At 35.8% G+C, this 23,496-nt stretch overlaps 1 protein-coding gene across 2 annotated transcripts in view; it reads right to left on the minus strand.

The window, feature by feature from the left end:
* Window positions 1-23,496, minus strand: part of FOXB1 (forkhead box B1) — a 133,195-nt gene that overhangs the window by 2,353 nt on the left and 107,346 nt on the right. The window contains exon 1 of one of the 2 annotated variants that reach the window (XM_075855193.1): window positions 31-386. The exons of the other annotated variant lie outside the window; for it this stretch is intronic. The gene's annotated coding sequence lies outside the window, so the exon portion shown is untranslated. Of the gene's footprint in view, window positions 1-30; window positions 387-23,496 lie in introns of those variants that run through there. 2 annotated transcript variants of the gene reach the window in all.

The raw sequence follows: 23,496 nt of genomic DNA on the forward strand, positions 1-23,496 counted from the left end.
ATAGAGAAAATAAAAAACACAGCATCATACCTTCAACTTTCTTGTTACAAGTTGACACTCTGCATCTGGAATGTAGCAACAAAGCGGTTTGTTCCTGTCCAAAAGCAAAATCCACAAGAACTAGCACTTTCTAATATTTCAGATCTTAATTCAATTCCTAGCCAGTCTGGACCCTTCTTGGATAAACTCTGATCCTCTCCTTAGCATCAGGAATAAGCTCCTTTTCTGAACTGCAGTTGAATGGGAGCGGGTAAAGTATTTCTCATTTGCTGGGTGGGAGATAAGCTAAGTAGTTGTGTCCATGTCCTTCCTCAAACCATCTGATAGTTTTATGTGGTGACATGAACAGAAAAGACCCCTGTAGAGGCGCTTCATTAATGTGCCACTTCTTTGCTATCATATGACAATCGCCTTGGGAGGAGGAGGAGGGAGAGAGCAGAGGAGAGGGAGAGTAGAGAGGAGGGGGCATGGGGGAGAGAAAGGAATAATCTGGTTTCATTTACACCTATTTACATGGACACCTTGGGCCAATAGAAATCATTTCCATTTGAAGACAAGGCAAGGGGTGAAAAGGCTCAGCAACCGGAATTGAAGTGTGATGGTACCCAGTAACAGTGTGTGTGAAGGTATGCACAAACCTTCCTGTGTGCATTGCAGGGAGCTTAGTCTGCAATTCACACTTACAAATGGAGCTACTGAGCAGTGGGATGTTTGACATGGAAATTGCTTGGCTGTGGTATTCTGTTTGTTCTATATTGTTATCTGATTTGTATTGTTAGCTAACTTAAGGCAGCGCTTTTACTTTTTAACAAGAGGGGGAGGGCACTTGTTCTTAGGCCAACTAAACTAATTCACTGAGTTTTACTTTATTTTACATTTTAGATGTTTTGTTTGTGTTTTTATAGATAATGTATAGATATACATTCGGAGGAAGTTAGAAGCATTAATAACATATTATGTTGTTATTGATATTATTACGCTAGTGTGCATTTTGTGCTGTGCTTTTCTTAATAATGAAAGTGCCAAAAAATATTGCAAACTTTCCATTCATCTTTGTCTTTTTTCTTTGTATAATATTTAACCGTGTCATTTGGATTATGAATATTATTGAACAATCATGTAGCAATGTATAACTTTGGATAAATAAACTTTTTGAAATGCTTGTCAGTAGATTTACGTTTGTGTTTGCTAGACTGATCTTATATGACTTTGCTTTTAACTAAGTAATTCAAATGTTATGTTGAACTTCAACAAGTGTGTATTATCCCAAATGAATGTATTTTGAGTTTGATATATAGCAGAAGCATGTTAATATGAAATGAGTAGCTAGTGAATAAAGAACAATGCCCAATTTTATTATTACAGTAATATTTAATATAAGTAACATTAGCTAACTAGTTATAAAACATCAGAAAAAGGTGCTCTCCGAGGGGTCTAAAAGCAATTCATTTGATTCCGCTGCAATCCCATTCTAAATCCCAAGGGATGCCACTGATAATCCCTAATCATTCAAGCTCATAACAACATTGTACACTAAACAGCTGCTAAGCAGCCAGATGTGGGGGCTTTAAGAAGCACGTTACAACTAAACAACAACAGGCATGTTAATGACATCACAAATGCATAAGCAAGAGTTAGTCTAGTTACCCAGTATAATTGATAGTTTTGTATGAGATGGGAAACATTCAAAAAGAAAAGCATTCACTGACTGTATACTATATATATATATATATATATATGTATATATATATATATATATATATATATATATTTATCTATTTATTATATACATATATTTATTTATTATATATATATATATATATATATATATATATATATATATATATATATATACACATATAGATCTTCAAAACAATGACAAAACAGGAAGATGAGATTTCAAATAAGAAATGTAACAATAAATACAGTGTGTGTATATGTGTACGCTCGTACATATGTTTAGGAAGAATTCATCATTGTCTCTGTTTCATCTACGCTGCTTGCCTCATCAAACCCTCCCTCTCCTTACAGTGTGACACTGTGTGAATCTGCTGGTTCTCGGAGATGGAATGGGTGATTACCATGATATTAATCACACGTATCTTGTAATTCTGGCTATTCCTGTTGAAAGTAGTTGCTTGTTCTAAAACTTCCCATGCACATAACAAGTTTGTTTAAAATAGATAAAGGATCTAATATTGTTAAGATTGTCTAAGAACAAACTAACATTTGTCCCAAAAAAAGAAATATTTTTTAACCATGACACAAACAATTTTTAATTGATTACCCTGAGTTAATGAATAATATGTGCCTCAAAATATAATATCAATAATAACCTCCAAATACATAAGACAAAATTGAAAATCAAGTATGATAAAAAAAATAGTTGGATTTTAATAGTTGGATTACTGTAAAGAAAATAGTTTAGTCTGTGACCGCCTTGAGGAATTTTAGTTGGAGATTATTTGTCCCTTCTCCCTAGGAAACAATATGAGAAATTGCAATAATGGCTGTTAGCTAATATTAATAATAATGTATATGAAATATATACAATAATGTACATACAATACAAATATATAAATAACATGGATATTATTAATAATAAACATGATAAAATAACATATAGATTATGGCATAAATGTGTCTTAATTAACACTACATTGTTCATTTTTCCTAAATATTTTCTTAGTAAAGATAAGGGGGTAGGTTTATCTGCAGTCCTATGTAAACCCATAGATAACACATTACAATCACTTTCCTTTCCCAATCAAGATGCTTTAAACATGTAATATCACAGAGTGCAAAATGACAACTCAGTTCTTGAATTTATGTTTTGCTATTCTATAAAGAGATAGGGCAAATGTCTTACATTTAAAGATAATCCAAAATGTATACAAAAGCATGCTCGAAATGTATGACCTAGTATTTTTATCTGAAAATATATATGTGGAAAAATGCAGTACATGGCAAGAAAATAAAATAAAACAACTAAATCTCCATCATTTTGCAAAGAAATACAGAAGTGCTTATTTCTATTCTAAATACATAATATTGCTTCCATATTTTTGAGCAGATTTGGCAGAAGAATTACTTCCTAGCGATAAAAAAAACATGGAATTATTAAAGTTTTAAAGAACAAATTGTTGACTAAAGTCCTAAATATAAAGAAATTGTCTAAAATATAATTAAAGTAAAATATTGTAAAGTGCGTCCAATAAGAATTTTTGTTGTCTAATTCAGAAAATATAACAGTAAAGCATAACACACTCTAAACACAATTATTAGATCTTTTATACATATTGTTTTCTTAACGGATAAATTATCTTATAGAAAAAAGTTCTATAAAAGCCTATTATATATAAAAAATGAAACAGGAAAATGTTTTACATGTCCAACATTGACATAGATATCACATAAATTATGTCAATTCAAAAGCATAACATTGAGAATTATTATTATTTTGTATATATCAGTAAACATAGTGTTTTATTGAATCATTACCGATTTGCTGGAAAATATGCAAACAGTATATGGTTGAAGTTCCTGAGCTTTTTCTTGGCGTCTTTCTACTCATTGAGAAGTTTTCAAGATCGAGTTGTACATAAAATATTGGCATTGGAATAAACATTAGCACTATATTGTTATCGATAATGGTCTGTTACCTCACCGGTTACTTAGAAGCAGGAATGTTGCTCTTAGTTTAAATGAATGTGTTATTTAACATCTTAATTTTTTTTTTCTTTTCCTTTGCAACATTTTAGAGGCTTTTTTTATGGCTGTAAATTATATTTCAAATATGGTGTCTTTAAGCCCAGAGGGCTTTGTACAATTAGATGTAGCTCAACAAAAGATATGTTGGGACAAGCAAAACATTAATGACAGTTTTCCTTGCTGACCAATAAATCACCAAATCGTTACTTAAACACGATGAATTTAGGAGATTAAACAATTTCATTAATATTGAAATAGCTGCTGTGATTCAGATTAGTTACTTGAAATGCAGAATCACGTTTCCCAATATTAACAAAAGCACTTGAGCACTAACACAATATGACCTTCTAAATTCAGTTAAAAAAAATAATTCATTTACAGAAAGCATAGCCTATATTTTTAAAAATAATAATAATTACTTTTTATGGTATTAACTCATAATATTCCGGGGAAGAATACTGAACTGCAATGCTAAGTCTCCGGTAGAAATGGGTTACTACATTGCATACATAGAAATGATCATGTATATGGATAAAAGGAGATCATTAGAATAAAGGATTAAAATAAATTAACTCACCATAGAATTACAATCACTTTTCATCTGGGATTGTTTAATTGAATGTTTTAATTTATTTATATTGTTGATAATACTACAATATTTAAGATAATTACTTATTGACTTTTCTCCACATTCAATTGTTGTTTTTTGGTCTATGATTTAATTCTTTTAAAACAAAAATATTTATTTATTATTATTAATTTTTTTAATATTAATTTATACGTGAAAAAATGGAAATTGTACTTATTTATTTTTGTATGTTTTAAAATGTGCTTTAATATTTATTTTAAATATGTTTAACCAATAATTAATAATATTTTGTATTTGCACTTTATTATATATATATATATATATATATATATATATATATATATATATATATATATATATATATATATATATATATATATATATATATATATATATATATATATATACATGGAGGTAAATTCCCTGTCAATTTTAAATAGTTTTACTTGTGGGAATGTGACAATTTGCCTTTATGACTATAGCAGATATAAGTTTATGAAATTACTGGGTATTGATATTATTGACATACAATCATTAATATTTTTTTAAAAGTCTTATTGTTATATAATATACAATAATTACATATAGTTGTGTAAATGTAATGTATAAGTCTGTTGTCCAGAAGAAGACATAATATTGTTGTGGTAGAATGTGTTATCTATTAAAAAATATATATTATTTAATAAATAACTATATACTGAGCTTTTAATTTAATTATTTTAATTATATACGCCTTGGTATGCATTGGGAATCACATTGCAGTGCAACTCTTTTCTTAATAATGGAATGAATAGGATGTGAAATGTGTGTACCGGGTGTCTTTTAAATGTGAATGTATCTCTTTGTTAAGAAATGCAACACAAATAAAAAAAAAGTCTTTCTAGAGACTCATTTGAATGAGGAGATCCAACTGTTGTTGGGAAAATGGAATAAAATACACATAAGTCAATTATATCAATGTGCAAAGCAAATGGGAATCTTCTTCAAACCAAAGCTATTCAGTCTTTCCATCACGATGTGTAAAGCTCAGCTTTCTGCTTGAAAGGACTGCAATAGACTCCTGTTTTCCCCAAAAGCAGGACCCCACACGTTTACAGGTTTGGTAATAATTTATGCTAATTTCCCTTCAATAAATCCACAATTCGTTTCAGTAGCATGCAGCCTGTTCAGATGACCAAGGGAGAGGGGCATAAAAGTGGCTAACACAATATTGGTTTTCATCCTGTATCTTTTCAATGCAGGTGTGAGCATATTGTGAGCCCAGGATCTATCCTTTAACTCCAGCTAAAGCTAAAATAGACTAGCCCTCCTTTTCAAACACATGTTAATATTTGCAATATAGAAATAGGGAGATGTTAAGCAGCTTCTTAGGGTCTCCTAGGCTTCAAACAATACACAGATCCAAACCAGATTTCTCAACTTGAAAGTATCCCCCATGCATTTCCAGTTAAGTCCTAGATTATATTTGATGAACTTACTTGTGCTCCCTCTGTTTACTTATTGATACTGAAAAGGGAGCTGATAGAATTGGGTTTGGGGACTGGTTTCTTTTGTTGTACTTGAAGGTTTTTGAGTTTACCGAAGTGATTTCACTGCCTATGGGAACTAAGAGCATGGACCAAACCCTTTGTTGCAGAACACTATTTAACAAATATACCACATTGCTGTGAGAAGCTACTTATCTTTCCTTTAAATGGGGCTTTGCTGTTTAGAATAATCTCTATGTTCCATCAATGACCAATGATTTTTCCATACTGTCAATTTCTGAAAATGCACTTGTCATGTAAATATAGTAGATTTTAGGTAAAATAGCAAAAATGTATTATTGTAGTATTTTTCTAAGAATGGACAGAAATGTAACTATGTATAGAAATATTATGTTTATCGTGAGAGAATTCTTTCTAGTGGAATACATTAACATGATTTGTATATAATATGTACTATTTTTTAATATAATGTAGTTTATCATAGTGAAATATACTGTTTGTTTGATTAATGTCTGTGACTTTGTACATTTAAAATGAACAACATTTTTATTTCTTGTATTTTGTATATGTTCCTGTTATTGTATTCTGTAAACATTGTTGTGTGCTATAGCATGTTGCATATTAACCCACATATGTCATATTTTAATATTTAAGGAAACACTTATTGACAATGAAATGTATTGTAATATTATTTATCAACACAAAGTAAAAAGATGACCCTGTACCTTCCCAAGTATGCAGCTCTTCTGCACTTGTATATGTAATTAATATTGTTGCCACTATTAAGAATAATGTGTGTTGCTCCCACAGTTTTTTCATGTAAACATCATTTTCTGTGGTTTTTAGATACATAGTTACTACTTATTGTTGATAAAAGAAATGTATTAATCCTACATATTGGTACAACAATCTTACATATTAAATAATAACATAGAGCATGACATGAACATATTCCAGATCAGAGGATAGCAAAAAGTTCTTGTGGAACTATAAACCCCAGCCAACCCGACACTGAAAGCTGTAATGTAGTATTAAAATTCTAGAAAAGATGGAGTTGACTGGAAATGATTTACAATCTGTGTACATTTGGAAAAATAAGTACATACTGCAGGAGTGGTCTGGCCCTCTCGGCGTTAAAGGTCATGGGCACTTTATAAACTGTTATATCAATAATATACTTGATTTAAGTAAATTAAATCTATTTGAGGAGCGATCACTTTTCAGGCCCTGCAGCTTTGAAGCAGATGTGTCATCAAACTATGCTGCCATATTTAAGAAAATATTGTGCCGTTTAGCTAAAAGAAGCGTTAAAAGAATTCACCGGACTCATTTGTTATGAGTCCGATGTATTAATCACCAAGAAAGGTGAGGAGAGGCGGGAGGAGCGCTCCACTTATGAATACGCTGGACTCATAGGGCAGCTATGACCAATGATCTGTGGGTCTTCTCTATCCATTGGCCCACAGGCCATGCCCTAAAACCTGTAGTACATTACAAAAATGAAACATATATAAAAGCTGATGTAAAGGAATTCTATACAACTATAAATAAAAATGTGATCTTAGGTCATTTTTAGATTTTTATTTTCTCTCCACGTACCAAGCTTCATTCTCCCCCATAGAGAGTAATTTACAATATAACTTGACAAAAAGTTGACATGTGCATGTTGTTTACAAAAAGGCATGCAGTATGAAGAACTAGATAAGAAAAAATATTCAGACCCCAGAACAGACTCCTTCATAAACTAACCCTCCTTGCTCCTGGGCTCCTATTCCGCTCTAGATGACGCTAGCGTCAGGACATCGTACACACCACCGTACTTCCTGACACGATTGCATCAGCATCCAGTGCAGTGGCAACTGGAGAACAAGAGGAACCCAGCAGTGAGGAGGCTATGTGTTATGGCCTTTATGTCTTGGATTAATCCAATGGATAACAGCTAATTAAAAATAAAATTAAAAAAATGCACGGTTGTGGCAGAGGGCTGTGTGTACTGCTATGACCCACGCGTGAGCCTCAGGCCTTCATGTGGCTGCCTAAACCGCCTATATTTAATCCACCACTAATTTTTGGCCGTTTTCCAGAGGAATTTAGCTATCCTACATTTATAAAGTACCATTTTGTTTTTAAATTACAGCACTAGCCAATTAATCTTTATCTAAACATGGTTATTAAATGTGTGCCTATGTATAAACTATAAAGAAAACTATAGAATAAGAGCTATAACATAACACAATTCAGTATTAATTTTCATATCTTTTGTCTACTTGTGTCAGAATAAAAAAAAAATCAAAGGTTCAGGCAGGGAGAGCTATTTTTGTCAACTGTGATTTGTGTGTAAAATGAATTTACATGTGAAATGTATTTACATATTACACTTGCCCTAGAATAGGCAATAAAACAATCAAGGAAAATATAAGGTTCTTTGTTGCCACCTGCTGGTACCTTTGTATAAGTTACACTGAGCTACTACAATAATACTAATAATGCAAATGTACCTAAGGAGCAGAAGTTAAAACATTAACTTACTTAAAGCAACACCACAAGCGGCACCAGAGATTAAATATTCTTAATGAGTCCTAACATTTAATGTGCAAAGTAATCATGCTAGCAGGTTTTAGTGCAATTACATGGCTAGTTATAATGACAGAGCACACCATGACTTCCAACTAATAGACATATAGGAAAATAGTAGCCTAAAATATCTGAAACATCCCCCATAGAATCTATCGGTGGTCGGTAAAATCTACTGTATTAAGTGGATGAGTAGAGACACGTGACCTAAATATTTCTGCCTACCTGGTTCAGTTAGCTACCAGAAGCATGAAGACTGCCATCTGGTCAGGCAGAGACAAATAATTTATATTAAACAAGTAAAAGGGATCTCCAGTGCAGGAGGTCAGAGTGCCAATTTATCTTGCTAAATTAAAGTATAGAATACCACCACATCAACCAACAGTTATATGACCAAAAAAATTGTAGTTCCAGCAGCCAAGGGAAATGTTAAAAATAAGCTATGAATAAGACTAGTTTTATTCAGTCTAAAACGCGTAAGCGGTTTCGACCCCCGTTCTGACACGTTCATGTTTTTAACATTGTTTTCTAAATAAAAGGTTTTTCTTTTTAAAATTTCCCTTGGCTGCTGGAACTACACTTTTTTTTTTTTGGTCTGGACTGCATCTGACTTGGCCCGGCCCAGTGCCTACGTTTCGTGCACCTGCCTTATACATGCCTGAACCAAACTCCACTCTCAAGCATAGGTGAGCTGATACTTTTCATTTTTACAGTTATGTGACAAACCTGTATTGAATATGTACTGTGTATACCTCATATGGCACAGTGGTTATCTTATAATAACTTAATACTAACAATCTCTGCAATTTGGTGCAGAAAAAATATTAATCAACAATGATCCCTGCGAGTCACAAAATATAAACATATAAACCCTCCTTATATGACATACACTAATTTCCTAATAAGGCTAATAAAATATGTCCAGTGAAAATATATATACACCTTCTAGATGTTCCTATTATTGCATATTTGCCATATCAGGCAAGAGAACCTGAGTAAACACATAATAGCTTTTGAATAATTTTTGCATTTATTTGAAAACTAAGCTCTCAATGCCCTATATTGACCATGTAAGAAAATAATTTTTAAACTTAAAAACTATTTGCAGTTGTTGTCTTTTCTATTGTGGAGTTACTGTACGAACATTGTCCTTAGCTAACACTAGAGAGGCTTGCAGATCGTTGTATATTCTATTTGTCGTGTAACGCCCTGAACAAGTTTTTGCTGTGTGGTTGGGATCGTTTTGGGAGGTCGGCCACTACTGGGAAGATCCACCACTGCCTACAGTCTTCTTCATTTAGCAGTCACCATAGCTTGGAGTTGTTTCTCATATTTTCCTTTGATTTTAACGAGTGCGCTTATTCAAACTCTGGTGACTGCTTTCCTTCCAGTAATATATATATTTTTTTTATATACTTCTTTATTTTGTTGAATTTTTTCCTCCAATCTTCAACAGATTAAGGGTATGTTCACACGATAGCAGGCATTTACGGCTGAAATGACAGACTGTTTTCAGAAGAAAACAGCTGCCTCGTTTCAGCCGTAAATGCTCCTCCTCGTAATATACGAGGCGTCTGTGACGCTCGTATATCTTGAGCTGCTCTTCATTGAGTTCAATGAAGAACAGTTCAAATTACGTTGCAAAGAAGTGCCCTGCACTTCTTTGCTGAGCCAGTCAATTTACGCGTCGTCGTTTGACAGCTGTCAAACGACGACGCGTAAATTACAGGTCGTCTGCACAATACGTCGGCAAACCCATTCAAATTAATGGGCAGATGTTTGCCGACGTATTGCAGCTCTATTTTCAGACGTAAAACGAGGCATAATACGCCTCGTTTACGTCTGAAAATAGGTCGTGTGAACCCAGCATTAGAGTGTACGAGAGATACCAAAGAAAAGCAAGACATATATATGCAAATAGGGCAACACAGCACCCAATCATTTTTGTATGTATATTTGGGGGAGGGATCACAGTTATATTTAATATATGGTGCGGTAAGGATTCAACAAGGCTGTAGACATGGGACTTATGGAATGCATAAGAACCATTTGGTTGTTCCTTAAATAAATGCATTAAGAAATCAAATACTAAGCTATGTGTTTACTCCTGGTCCTGGTTGTGTAATATTCAATTTTGATAAGGATCACAAACCATTCCGTATGACATAAATCTGGTGCTATGAATATATGGAAGGGAGCAAACACTTTCTCAATTGAAGTGTTGAAGTAAAATGGAATTCTCAGAGGAAGCCCATGTGAACCTGTGGAGAATATACAAACTGCATTCAAATGTTGGCCTTGTCCATTTAAACCCAAGGCTACAATGCTGCTTTACACTATAGTGCAATACTACACCACAGTGCTGAGGACATCCTATCAAAGCACCATCTTTAAGGAGTTTGTATGTTTCTACATAAAGGCTTCCTTCAAAAACATAGCACCAGTTTATTGTATTCCTAGGAAATTAGAACTTTGTGTTGCTCTTGTGGTGAAATTTTATTTTACTTGGACAGAAACTCATGTGAAAAAGTAAATCTAAAGAGATATATGATATATAATGTCTATATCAATAAAGGATTATAACAAGGTTAGTAAGGCAATGACGATGCTAACTATTCCAAAATTCTATTCTATGTCAAAGCTAGACTTGGTGATCATTTGAGGAAAGGAGAAGTACAAATATTTGGTGTAGTAAAAGTGGAAATCAGATCAGTATAGATCAGGCAAATTGTGTAAATTTCACAATTAAATTAGATTTACTTATTAATTGGTAATATTGGTGATTAACCTTTTTTATTAATTAAAGGGGTTTTCCAGTCCCTAAAAACTGATGACCTATTCTCAGGACAGGCCATCAATAGCTCATCGGCCGGGGTCCAACTTTCGGGACCCCCACCGATCAGCTGTTTTGAAGGGGGTGCAGCGCTCGTATGAGTGCTGCTTCCCCTCTATTTCTACTTGCGTACTGTGAATCGTCGACACACATGTAGCGGTGATTCACAGTATTGCAGCTTTCTCCGATTGAAGTTAATGAGAGAAGGCTGCAATACTGTGAATCGCCGCTACATCTGTGTCGACGATTCACAATGAGCAAGTAGAAATTAAAGGGAAGCAGCACTCGTACGAAAATAGCTGATCGGCGGGGGTTCGGGGAGTCAGACCCCTACCGATCAGCTATTGACGGCCTATCCTGAGGATAGGACATTTATTTTTAGGGACTGGAAAACCCCTTTATATGTAATGTATGTTCTAGAATGCAAAATGAAAGCAACTTTGCAAATGGTCTCGATTTACCCTTTCCTGTGATTTGACGCTTATGTACTTAATTAATGGGAAGTAATCCCCGCAAAATGGTGTACATGTGTGTTATGTGACTCCACGGGAGTCTGGCAGTGTCTGATAGACACTGTTATATGACGAGATTGGAGATAACCTAATAACCTGAGGTAGGGCCTAATAGGATGCAAGCTGGCAGGCAATAATACACTGAAATACTGAAGTATCACAGTCAATTAGATAAGTGATCAGGATATTGCCAAAAAGTTCTGGCTCTAGGAAGGCTGGGATGAAAAAAACAAAAAAATTGCCATATCATAAAGGCCAAAACATTTTGTGTCTACAGCTCCTTTGCAGATCTCTACATCTCCATGTTGACAGGCTTCAAATAAACTAAGTGTAGTCTGATTCTGCAGACATAGCCCCTGCCATTTGTCCTTAGTAACATAAAGTTGGTCAGTAAGCAAGAAGTAAGGGACAGATAGAAGAGAATTATGGCAGCAGGATCAGGCTCTACAGAGTGTAGTCTGTTACCATGGGGACACATAGGTCTGGCTAGAGACTGTAGATACACAATTATAGGAATTTATTAAGCAAAGTTGCCTCATTTTTCACTTTAGATGTTTTGGAGAAATTACAAAATATTTCCTGCCACGGTGAACATAAAATGAGTTTAATCTCGAAGGCTGGGTTCACACGACCTATTTTCAGACGTAAACGAGGCGTATTATGCCTCGTTTTACATCTGAAAATAGGGCTACAATACGTCGGCAAACATCTGCCCATTCATTTGAATGGGTTTGCCGACATACTGTGCAGACGACCTGTAATTTACGCGTTGTCGTTTGACAGCTGTCAAACGACGACGCGTAAAATGACTGCCTCGGCAAAGAAGTGCAGGACACTTCTTTGCAACGTAATTTGAGCCGTTCTTCATTGAATTTTTAATAAACACTAATTATAAAGTTGCACCAATCACACTGATTGACCTTTTTATTTTAAAAAAAAAATCCCTTTTAAAGGTTTAGATAGTCTTTAAGTCCCTTCCTTAGAAAATAAACACAAGATTTGTGTATATTTTCAGAGGATAGGACTGGTCAAGTTTTGAAACATGTTTATTGAACCTATACACTATAATAGAGAAAGTCTATACCTACCTCTGACATATCAAAGCCTTTCTGAAGGCACGCCTCCAGCACAGCAGCTTCAAACATACAAAGCGATCTAAGGTGTTGTACTCTAAATGCAACACGTATAGGTGAGCAGAATATATTGCTCTATGAAGCGCTCTTTTCCCTCTTTTGAGATATATTATCAGCTATTAAATACTAAGATTAGTCTTTGTTTATAACAATAAATTCGAAGTTATAGAATATTTGTCTTTTCTTACTACATTACACTGAATTTAGACTAACCCCCAAAAAGAAGTATTGTCTATATTTCATTCCAATAAAATATACTTTTCCTAACAAATGTACTTTCAATGTCTACCTAAGTACTAAGGGGTAAATGTATTAGGACTGGCGTATAAACGTTAGAATAAAATGTGCCTAATTCATTAAGAGGTGTTCAAAACCACAAAAAAGGCCATACTCACTAGGTAGGTGGGTGGGTGAAAACCCGTTCCCATCAGGACGCAGACGGGTCAAAGAATGCTGCAGCACATTATCCCTCCACGTATTACACATAGTACTGACACCCCATGTACTATTCACAGCACTGACCCCTATTTATCACATTTATTTATTTATTTATTTTTTTACATTATTACACACTTTCATACATACATATTTATTTTTTACCATCCATTCACACCCTAGCACTACACTGACACTCATTTATCGCACACCTTTGAGCACTTAGTCCGCCACTCCCCTCAAGACTAGTGGGAGGGGCTATCACTACTTAATGCACACTCCTTCTGCAGCATTCTTTGACCCGTCTGCGTCCTGATGGGAACGGGTTTTCACCCACCCACCTACCTAGTGAGTATGGCCTTTTTTGTGGTTTTGATGATCTTTATGTCCCATTTTTTCTGTTTGTGTTTTTAAATTAGGAACGAAAAGTTCTGGTTAGGGACTCGCAAGGCACTGGGGACCCTTGACGTTGGGTTGCGAGCTTTGCGTATTTTGGCCAAAATAACAACTAATACCCCATGTTTCATGGATATTTCTTACTACGTATACTACACTTTTTTTCAGGACGCAGCCGGGTCTTATATGCTGGGAGGGCATGATGTGCTGGCGTTTGGTTTGGAATGCAGAGCAGCCCGCTTTAGCTAACACTAGCGGCGTTACAAATAGGCTGTTATTCGGCAAGATACGCCATGCCTGACGACCAGCACATTATCCCTCCACGTATTACACATAGTACTGACACCCCATGTACTATTCACAGCACTGACCCCTATTTATCACATTTATTTATTTATTTATTTTTTTACATTATTACACACTTTCATACATACATATTTATTTTTTACCATCCATTCACACCCTAGCACTACACTGACACTCATTTATCGCACACCTTTGAGCACTTAGTCCGCCACTCCCCTCAAGACTAGTGGGAGGGGCTATCACTACTTAATGCACACTCCTTCTGCAGCATTCTTTGACCCGTCTGCGTCCTGATGGGAACGGGTTTTCACCCACCCACCTACCTAGTGAGTATGGCCTTTTTTGTGGTTTTGATGATCTTTATGTCCCATTTTTTCTGTTTGTGTTTTTAAATTAGGAACGAAAAGTTCTGGTTAGGGACTCGCAAGGCACTGGGGACCCTTGACGTTGGGTTGCGAGCTTTGCGTATTTTGGCCAAAATAACAACTAATACCCCATGTTTCATGGATATTTCTTACTACGTATACTACACTTTTTTTCAGGACGCAGCCGGGTCTTATATGCTGGGAGGGCATGATGTGCTGGCGTTTGGTTTGGAATGCAGAGCAGCCCGCTTTAGCTAACACTAGCGGCGTTACAAATAGGCTGTTATTCGGCAAGATACGCCATGCCTGACGACCAGCACATTATCCCTCCACGTATTACACATAGTACTGACACCCCATGTACTATTCACAGCACTGACCCCTATTTATCACATTTATTTATTTATTTATTTTTTTACATTATTACACACTTTCATACATACATATTTATTTTTTACCATCCATTCACACCCTAGCACTACACTGACACTCATTTATCGCACACCTTTGAGCACTTAGTCCGCCACTCCCCTCAAGACTAGTGGGAGGGGCTATCACTACTTAATGCACACTCCTTCTGCAGCATTCTTTGACCCGTCTGCGTCCTGATGGGAACGGGTTTTCACCCACCCACCTACCTAGTGAGTATGGCCTTTTTTGTGGTTTTGATGATCTTTATGTCCCATTTTTTCTGTTTGTGTTTTTAAATTAGGAACGAAAAGTTCTGGTTAGGGACTCGCAAGGCACTGGGGACCCTTGACGTTGGGTTGCGAGCTTTGCGTATTTTGGCCAAAATAACAACTAATACCCCATGTTTCATGGATATTTCTTACTACGTATACTACACTTTTTTTCAGGACGCAGCCGGGTCTTATATGCTGGGAGGGCATGATGTGCTGGCGTTTGGTTTGGAATGCAGAGCAGCCCGCTTTAGCTAACACTAGCGGCGTTACAAATAGGCTGTTATTCGGCAAGATACGCCATGCCTGACGACCAGCACATTATCCCTCCACGTATTACACATAGTACTGACACCCCATGTACTATTCACAGCACTGACCCCTATTTATCACATTTATTTATTTATTTATTTTTTTACATTATTACACACTTTCATACATACATATTTATTTTTTACCATCCATTCACACCCTAGCACTACACTGACACTCATTTATCGCACACCTTTGAGCACTTAGTCCGCCACTCCCCTCAAGACTAGTGGGAGCGGCTATCACTACTTAATGCACACTCCTTCTGCAGCATTCTTTGACCCGTCTGCGTCCTGATGGGAACGGGTTTTCACCCACCCACCTACCTAGTGAGTATGGCCTTTTTTGTGGTTTTGATGATCTTTATGTCCCATTTTTTCTGTTTGTGTAATTCATTAAGAGGTGCACACCGCTTAATCAATTAGGCATAGCTCTTGAGGTGCATGTGCCAGAAAGTAAAATCTACACCAGCTATGTGTTTCTGGCATAAATTATAATAAATTTATCATTGCTAAGCCATGCCTCCTTTTAAAAAGTGTGTGGCACAGAGTAGAAGTTAAAAAAAATTAGCACATTTTTGCACAAAACAAGTGTGCAACAAAATTTGTGGCTTTTTTATTATGGATAAATCTGATAATGAATTCCCTCAAAGGATTGTTTAACACGAACTTATGGGCAAAACCAACTATAGTTAAAGGGGTTGTACGACAGCCCAAAAAACAACACACATGTATATAATTTCCCTTATGGTACTATATAATTTCCTAAAAGAAAATAATTTAGTGCCATTAACTTACCCGCGATATCGCGGCACAAACGCTCCTCTACTTCTGGGACTTAGTGATACAGCTTGCGCTGATATACTACATATCCCATCATGCTTTTCTTACCTGACTGCAGCCTATTCCCAGCTCATTCCTTGCCTCTGATAGGCTGTGCATATGGCCGGGACTAAGGAGGGGGCTGGCTTAAGAGAGCAGCAGTCTCATTGCTAGCACCTCTAGGTCACCTGATTGAGTATGCGGCAAAACCAGCAATAGGAAAAGGGTCAGAAGTCACGTGGGGCTGTGTCGGCCCGTCATCATGTAGAAGGAAACTACAGTGCTTCTTGCATCACATGACCAGGCTTTCGGGCAGTGTTTCTGCATAGAATTGAAAATACAAGTATACTGATAAGTCACTTGGATTCCTATTCTAGGAATAACAATGGGCAGATTTAGGTCTCCGGATAACCCCTTTAACCATTAAAATGTTTATGTTTGTCAGTAATACTTAGACCAGTTGGCCCCATATTACACCTGGATAATTTGCTTAAAGTAAAGCCTGAATAATGTGTCCGAAATATACTATTTTAGTAGCGCTTGCTAATATTGGATCCCATTCAGAACTAGTAATATCATCATAGACTCTGACCTAGATTGACTGTACATAGCCTGCAAAGTACACAATTCAAAATCAGGCTTCAATGATGCAATGGACCATACACGTAACTCTAGGCTTGTAGTCTACTTACTAGGTCATGACTATTTTACTGCACACACAAGCAAATCATTGCTCTTCTTTTCTTGCCTGCCATACAGGTGACAAATAGAAATAATGTAAGTAGGGGTGATTCAGAATTCATATATCCAGACCAGTGTTGGTAAGTGAGTGTAGGTGAAGACTGTTGGCTTTACTGTATATGATTTAATGTCGTCAACTTTTCTTTCAGTCTTAGATTCGCTCTAAGTCACAGTCAAGATTACATTTGTGGATTCCCTTGCTAAGCTCACACCAATTTCAACTGGACTGTAGTTAGTTAAATATAGAAACATTTAGATACTAAGCTGCATCTGTAAGTTTACAAAGATGTAATTTTAATGTTTATAGCTAATTCTACAGTTAATTTGGTAGATAATTAAACTATATAATTAAGAGCTTTATATAAAAGGACCAATTGATATTGGATTATAAGCAGTGGGATGCTGAGTCTTTGTGAAAACGATCAAATACGAATTTCCACATTTTTCCCGGTTGGAAATAGTACCAACATTGAAAATGCCACCTTGGTACTGGAGGGATTAGCTCTCTCCCAGCCCCTCACTTCAGTGTTAAGGCAGCAGTAGATCAACTGTATAATGTGTACTCTGTTTGGTCATTTGTACAAGCAGAACAAAGGTTGAGCTTAGCCAAATTGCATTGCACTTGTGAACTGAGCCCCAATTTGAAGTATCTTTTACAGCAGGGGGAATGAGAACAATTTCGTGTGTGTCTAAAAAAATGGAATAACAAAGCCACTTTCTAGAGCATCTCAAAGTGAAGTACTGAGGCGTGACATTCCCAGGGTGAGGTAGGACAAAGGCCGGGTCAGGAGGATGAAAAAGAGAATCAAACAGCCACTTTCACATGTCTGCCCTCAACTGCTGCACCTCTCCATAATAGAAAACAAATGTTGTAAAAAGGGGGATTGCTCCAATTCATTTAAAATAGCAAATGATAGCTAAACAACATTGTCAGAACGGAATCAACTTCTATGCAGTGCCACCCAGAATAGGCTATAGTGCTTGATTCAATAAGGGGCAGCAACAGTTTTTAACTCTCCCAAAATGTTCAATGGAGTCCTGCCCCTTAGCCACAAATGCAGAGCAGGTGTCTGTTACTATATATGAATATAAGATACAGTCTGCATGTAAATATTTATATATATATGGACATATATATACATATATATATATATATACATATACATATGTCCATATATATACATACATACATACATATATATATATATATATATATATATATATATATATATATATATATATATATATTTATATTGACAAGCACCTGTATCAGAAAATATCAGAATACGTAAACATTACGTAAAATCATTGGATTATTTTGTAATAGAAATCCATTATTTAAAGACTTTTTGTTAGTTAACAAAGATGCTTGGGTTTGTTTGTTTGTTGTTAGTGTGTAGAAACATTCTATTATACTATTTATTTTGCTAATCATATACATGGTTTAAGTATACCAACAGTTTATTATTGGCTCTTGAAAAGGTTAATAGAACTCTATTCATTCCTTTCAACTTGTCTTCTTTATTTCTCTTTCCTCAGTTCACCACTGCCTTGCCACCCACAAAGCTGGCAAAAGGAGGTCATGTGATTATAACTAACCTCCAGTCAACCAAAGGATGGCTAATTCCTAGTGTCTAAGAGCAGCATTGATCCCTTTCCAATGAATGATCTTTGCATTCAGCAAAAAAACAAGCACTTTCTACAGGAAAGAGGTCATTTGCAAAAAGTCTGGACATGAAAGACTTTCAGACACAATATGGACTTTTTCATGTTGAAATAAAAAGTTACTGGCTTAGAATAATAAAGTATCTTACAATCCTTCAAATAAATATGTGAATGTAACAGTAATTTGTTTATTTATATGTGTCTGTAAGATTTCTTTTTTTCTATCTATCTATCTATCTATCTATCTATCTATCTATCTATCTATCTATCTATCTATCTATCTATCTATCTATCTATCTATCTATCTATCTATCTATCTATCATTAATGCCTTTATTGATCTAACATATCTAGAGCAATCTAGTCTACATATATTAAATATAAATAGAAGGAAGAACTGTTGAAGGCTGGCACTGTTGAACCAGTAAATATTTGAATGGAGTTTTTCAATGGCCTTCTTTGATGGACATAAATGTAATTTGTTGTAAAGTCGGTGAGTGCCTCGATATCTTCTATCTTTTGATATATTAAATATAATCTATCTGTGCATCTATTGATCTAGCACTTATCAATCGATCTATCTGTCGATTCCTATATATTAATCTACTCCTTAACTCTTTATCTAGACAGCTGTTAAATCAAATTTATCTATCCATCTTTCTACATATATATATTCTTCTGTTGTTCTAATATCTATCTTTCTAGACATCTGTTATAATAATAACAGCTATCTTTCTACCTTATTTTGCCCTATCTATCTATCTATCTATCTATCTATCTATCTATCTATCTATCTATCTATCTATCTATCTATCTATCATCTATCTATCTATCATCTATCTATCTATCTGGTATATACATTGTATATTGATGCTTGATTCAGAACAGGAAAAAATTGTTATTGAAATGTAAAACACTTCCCATTGCATAGATAGTTGACATCTGCTCAACATAATGTTAACGTTAATCCTATTGAAAGCCTCACCAAACCTTGGTGCTTGAGCAGAAGGATATATTTAACTTCTTTAATATTTAATTCTGGGAATATGTTCTTTAGATCTGACTTTAGAAAGGATTTCCCCCGCAGCTATCCCCTCCTTTGTGTTATTTTTCTGAAAGATATCACACAGATAGGCAGGATTTAATCACTTGCCTAAAGTAGAGATTGTGGCTTAGACTTTTTTTGAGAGAAACTTTTCTGATCATAGAATGCAAGTGGAAAGTTCATTTAAAAATGTTTTTAGTTAATAAATAAGTGCCTTGTAAGGATTTTCTAAAACGATATACTTACACTAATTCTGAATAGATCTCTACTACGAAAACAAAATAATGCTTACAAATATCCATTTCTCCCTTGTGATTTCTCCATCATACACGTTTTTAAATATGCTTTAGAATACAGAAGAGAGAATAATATGGATGCCTATGGGTAAGTCACCTAAGCCAGAATAAATATGCCTCTCAGGTCTTAAAATCAACCTCTTCTTCAACTCACAAACTTTATCAAGACCCTCTATGACAATAAATATCATCCGTATTTAGACAGGACATGTTAGAGGACTAGGGTAAGGTAAGTCTACCTGCTATAAAATCAAACCTAAAGGGGCTTTGGAGTTCCCAATATTACCCAGTGCTATTAAGCAGCCCAAGCAGCCTAACTAGCCCTCTGCCATCTCACATAGTCCCATGAGAACCCCCCATTTATCCTGGGTTTGATTTAATGGATCCACTATCATCTGTACAATGTACAGTGTTCTCTCAGGTTACAATGGTTTCAGACTACAATAATGTCAATGTACTATGGCTTTTCCTGGGCCTTAGTAAATTGAAAACATAGCAAATATGTTATTCTTATAGCAATGCTCTCTCTTCTGGCCTTGTATGCTGTGTTCACTTCAATATGACCCATCAATCTCATTGTTTGCAACAAGTTTATAAGAAATGTACATTGGATCCACTACTTTACAGGAGCAATGATCCCAAATGTAGGTCTTCTCTGCATCTTAAATACCTTGAAGTTGGAGACAGGGTTGCCCACCGACTGTAAATTCACAGACAATCAATGAACATAAGGGTTATTGGCCAGTGTTCGGGGTGGACGTTCATAAAGGCACAGTGGAGGAGATATATCAGAATTGGTGCAAAAGAAAAGTGAAGTAGTTACCCATGGCAACCAATCAGATTCCGCCTCTAATTTTTCAAAGGTCCTTTGAAAAATACCAGTTTGGATATATCTCTATATCCCCCCCGGAGTCTGTTAATTAGCATCTAATAATGACGCCATACCTTCAAGGGTTAGATTATAGCTAGAAAGCCATGCAAAACGCATGATATTTGATCAACTTTTGAAAGCCCAACAATCATTTTATCAAATAGTTGTGACATATAATATAGACTGGGACCGCAGTAGCAATAGCAATGACCATTGCAAATGCTGTCCCAGTCTTTATTATATTTAATACATCAGCTCCTATGAGGTCAAGGATAATATTTTATTGCCTGCTTATGTGCAGAACTAATAGTGAATCCAAAGTGGTTCAGTGCGAGAAATGACTGTACTGCCCATGCACCTGATCTCTAGTAAAAGCTGTCTTCTTTATCTTCCACTATCAACCTCATTTCTGGTTCTGAAACTGTTGCAGTCTACTGTCATGCTGCTTCATAAATCTCAGCTGTTTATTAGTCTACAACTGATATGCAGAAGAATGATCACTGAGCAGGAGGTGATACTTAAGATTAGTGATGTGGTCACCTGTACGCAGCATTAAAGGGAAGGTGTCACGGAAATTATTTTTTTTATATGTTTTTGCTTTTAGTATGTTATTAAAATAAATTTTATTTATTTGTGTTTTTGTGTTTTACTTTTTTCTTTTTTCTTTCTTTTACTTCTCTATGGGGGTTGCCATTATTTTTTCATCTCTGTATGTGTCGATTAACGACACATACAGAGATGGAATACATCACATACATCCCCATAGTGAATGCGAACGGGAGCCGTTCCATTCACTATAGCGTACGCCGTCTGTGTAGGAACGGCGCATGTGCCGCTCCCACACAGTACAAAAGGAAGGTCTTCGGCCGAGCGACATCCGGCGCCAATTTCATGTAAGTAAGATGACTACTTCCGGTCGCGGCTTCCGTCCATATGTTCAGATGCAAGGACTAGGAGCGGAGGGAGCGGAGGGAGCGGACGGAGCGAAGGCAGCGGTGGTGGCAGGAGCAGGTAAGTTATGTATGTGTATGTTCGTGTTATACTGTGTGATTACACTGTATCTAATCCTCCTACACTGTGCATTCGCTCAAAAAATGGCGGCACACAGTGTAGGAGGTTTGAACATTCAACCTCCTCCTTTCTCCTGGCACTAGCCAGGATAAAGGAGGGGGCATTGTGTGAGCACACTAGAGCGTGTGTGTCTGCACCAAATTTGCAGCATAAAGCAATGAGGTTGCTTTACCACATTGTAATGCTGCTATTTTGGGAATTGCTCCCTCTAGTGACCAGCACATGGAAATGTTATAAATTAGAATGTAGTTTATAATATTTCCTGACTTGTGAAAAAATCTAAAAACTTAGAACAATGTGTAATCATTTATTGACTAACAGTTTAACTAAAAAAAATATATATATTTTTCTAGCGACACATTCCCTTTAAAACCCGCACATGGACAACACTGGAGACAAGACACATCAGAAAACAATAGGAAGTGTCAGATTTTCCTTGAATGATTATTTTCAACAAACTCCACAGGCAGCAGATAAATCCTCAGTGTATTTTCTGTTGTAGCCCCTTTACCTTCATATACCCTCTTTCCTTGACTTGACACATATCTTTCTTTTCCTGTATCCCCTTAACTCCAATCTTATCTGGCGTCTCCTGACTCTCTTTCGCAGGTTTTTTTAGACTCTCTTACGGTTCATGTTGACTACAGGGGTATTTCCATGTTACAATGGTATGAGATATAACTAGGAAACCTTGGGGACTAGCACTGTCCTGAAAATTAAGAAACCAAGGTCCCTTCTGCTTTTTTTTACTGCACAGTGGCGTTTCCAACTGTCTGCTGTACAGGGAACTGCAACACAGTGAAAGCACCTGCTGTTCAGGTTACAAACATAAGGGAATTGTGGGGCTTAACTACAGCTCCTTCTTAGGATTAGTGGTGGTCACTATGATGATCAAGAATTGATGACATTGATGGGAAACCCCTTTTATATGTTTAGCTCCAGTTTATTGGGGTACCATGCTGACCATAATAATCTTGCATTATTATATAGATTTATCTAGACATGAAGGAAGTGAAAAAGATCATTCTAGATTAAGGCCTCATCATGCAGAAAAACCTTAGACAGAGATTGACAGGATAAATGGTAGTTATTCTGCTAACCTGATAATGTGCTAACTAGGGCAGAGCGCTAGTGAGGACGTATAAGGTAGATATCAAGTGCAGCTTCTCTAAGCCGGCTGGTGAGGAATCACACGATGCTCAAATTATACGGGACAAACCAAAAAATGGAGAACATCAAAAGCACTGCTGATAACATAGGCGGTCACTTAATGGATTAAGATATAATAGCTTTATTTGGCTATGCATTTAAAAACCGGACCAGGGACAGGCCATATACACATTAGTCATACACTCAGAACATATATGTATACAAAAAAAGTGAGATAAACCAATTGATGAAGTCATAAACGGTTAATAGGTTATACATGATCCCATAAAGTAAATACAAAGGGAAATTGATAAAATGTGAACATTGTCTACATAGCTAGATAAATACATTAGCAAGAACGAAATAGGTTTAACAGAAAATACAAAAAAATATAATAAATAGGAATTACATTTGCATATGGAATATATAAATGAAATGCCTTAAAATGGCATCAACTAATTACCAATCTTCTGACCAGGGCCAGCGTCAGCATACGGCGAACCCG

The sequence above is a fragment of the Rhinoderma darwinii genome, chromosome 3 (assembly GCF_050947455.1).
Source record: "Rhinoderma darwinii isolate aRhiDar2 chromosome 3, aRhiDar2.hap1, whole genome shotgun sequence".
NCBI classification, from domain to species: Eukaryota; Metazoa; Chordata; class Amphibia; order Anura; family Rhinodermatidae; genus Rhinoderma; species Rhinoderma darwinii.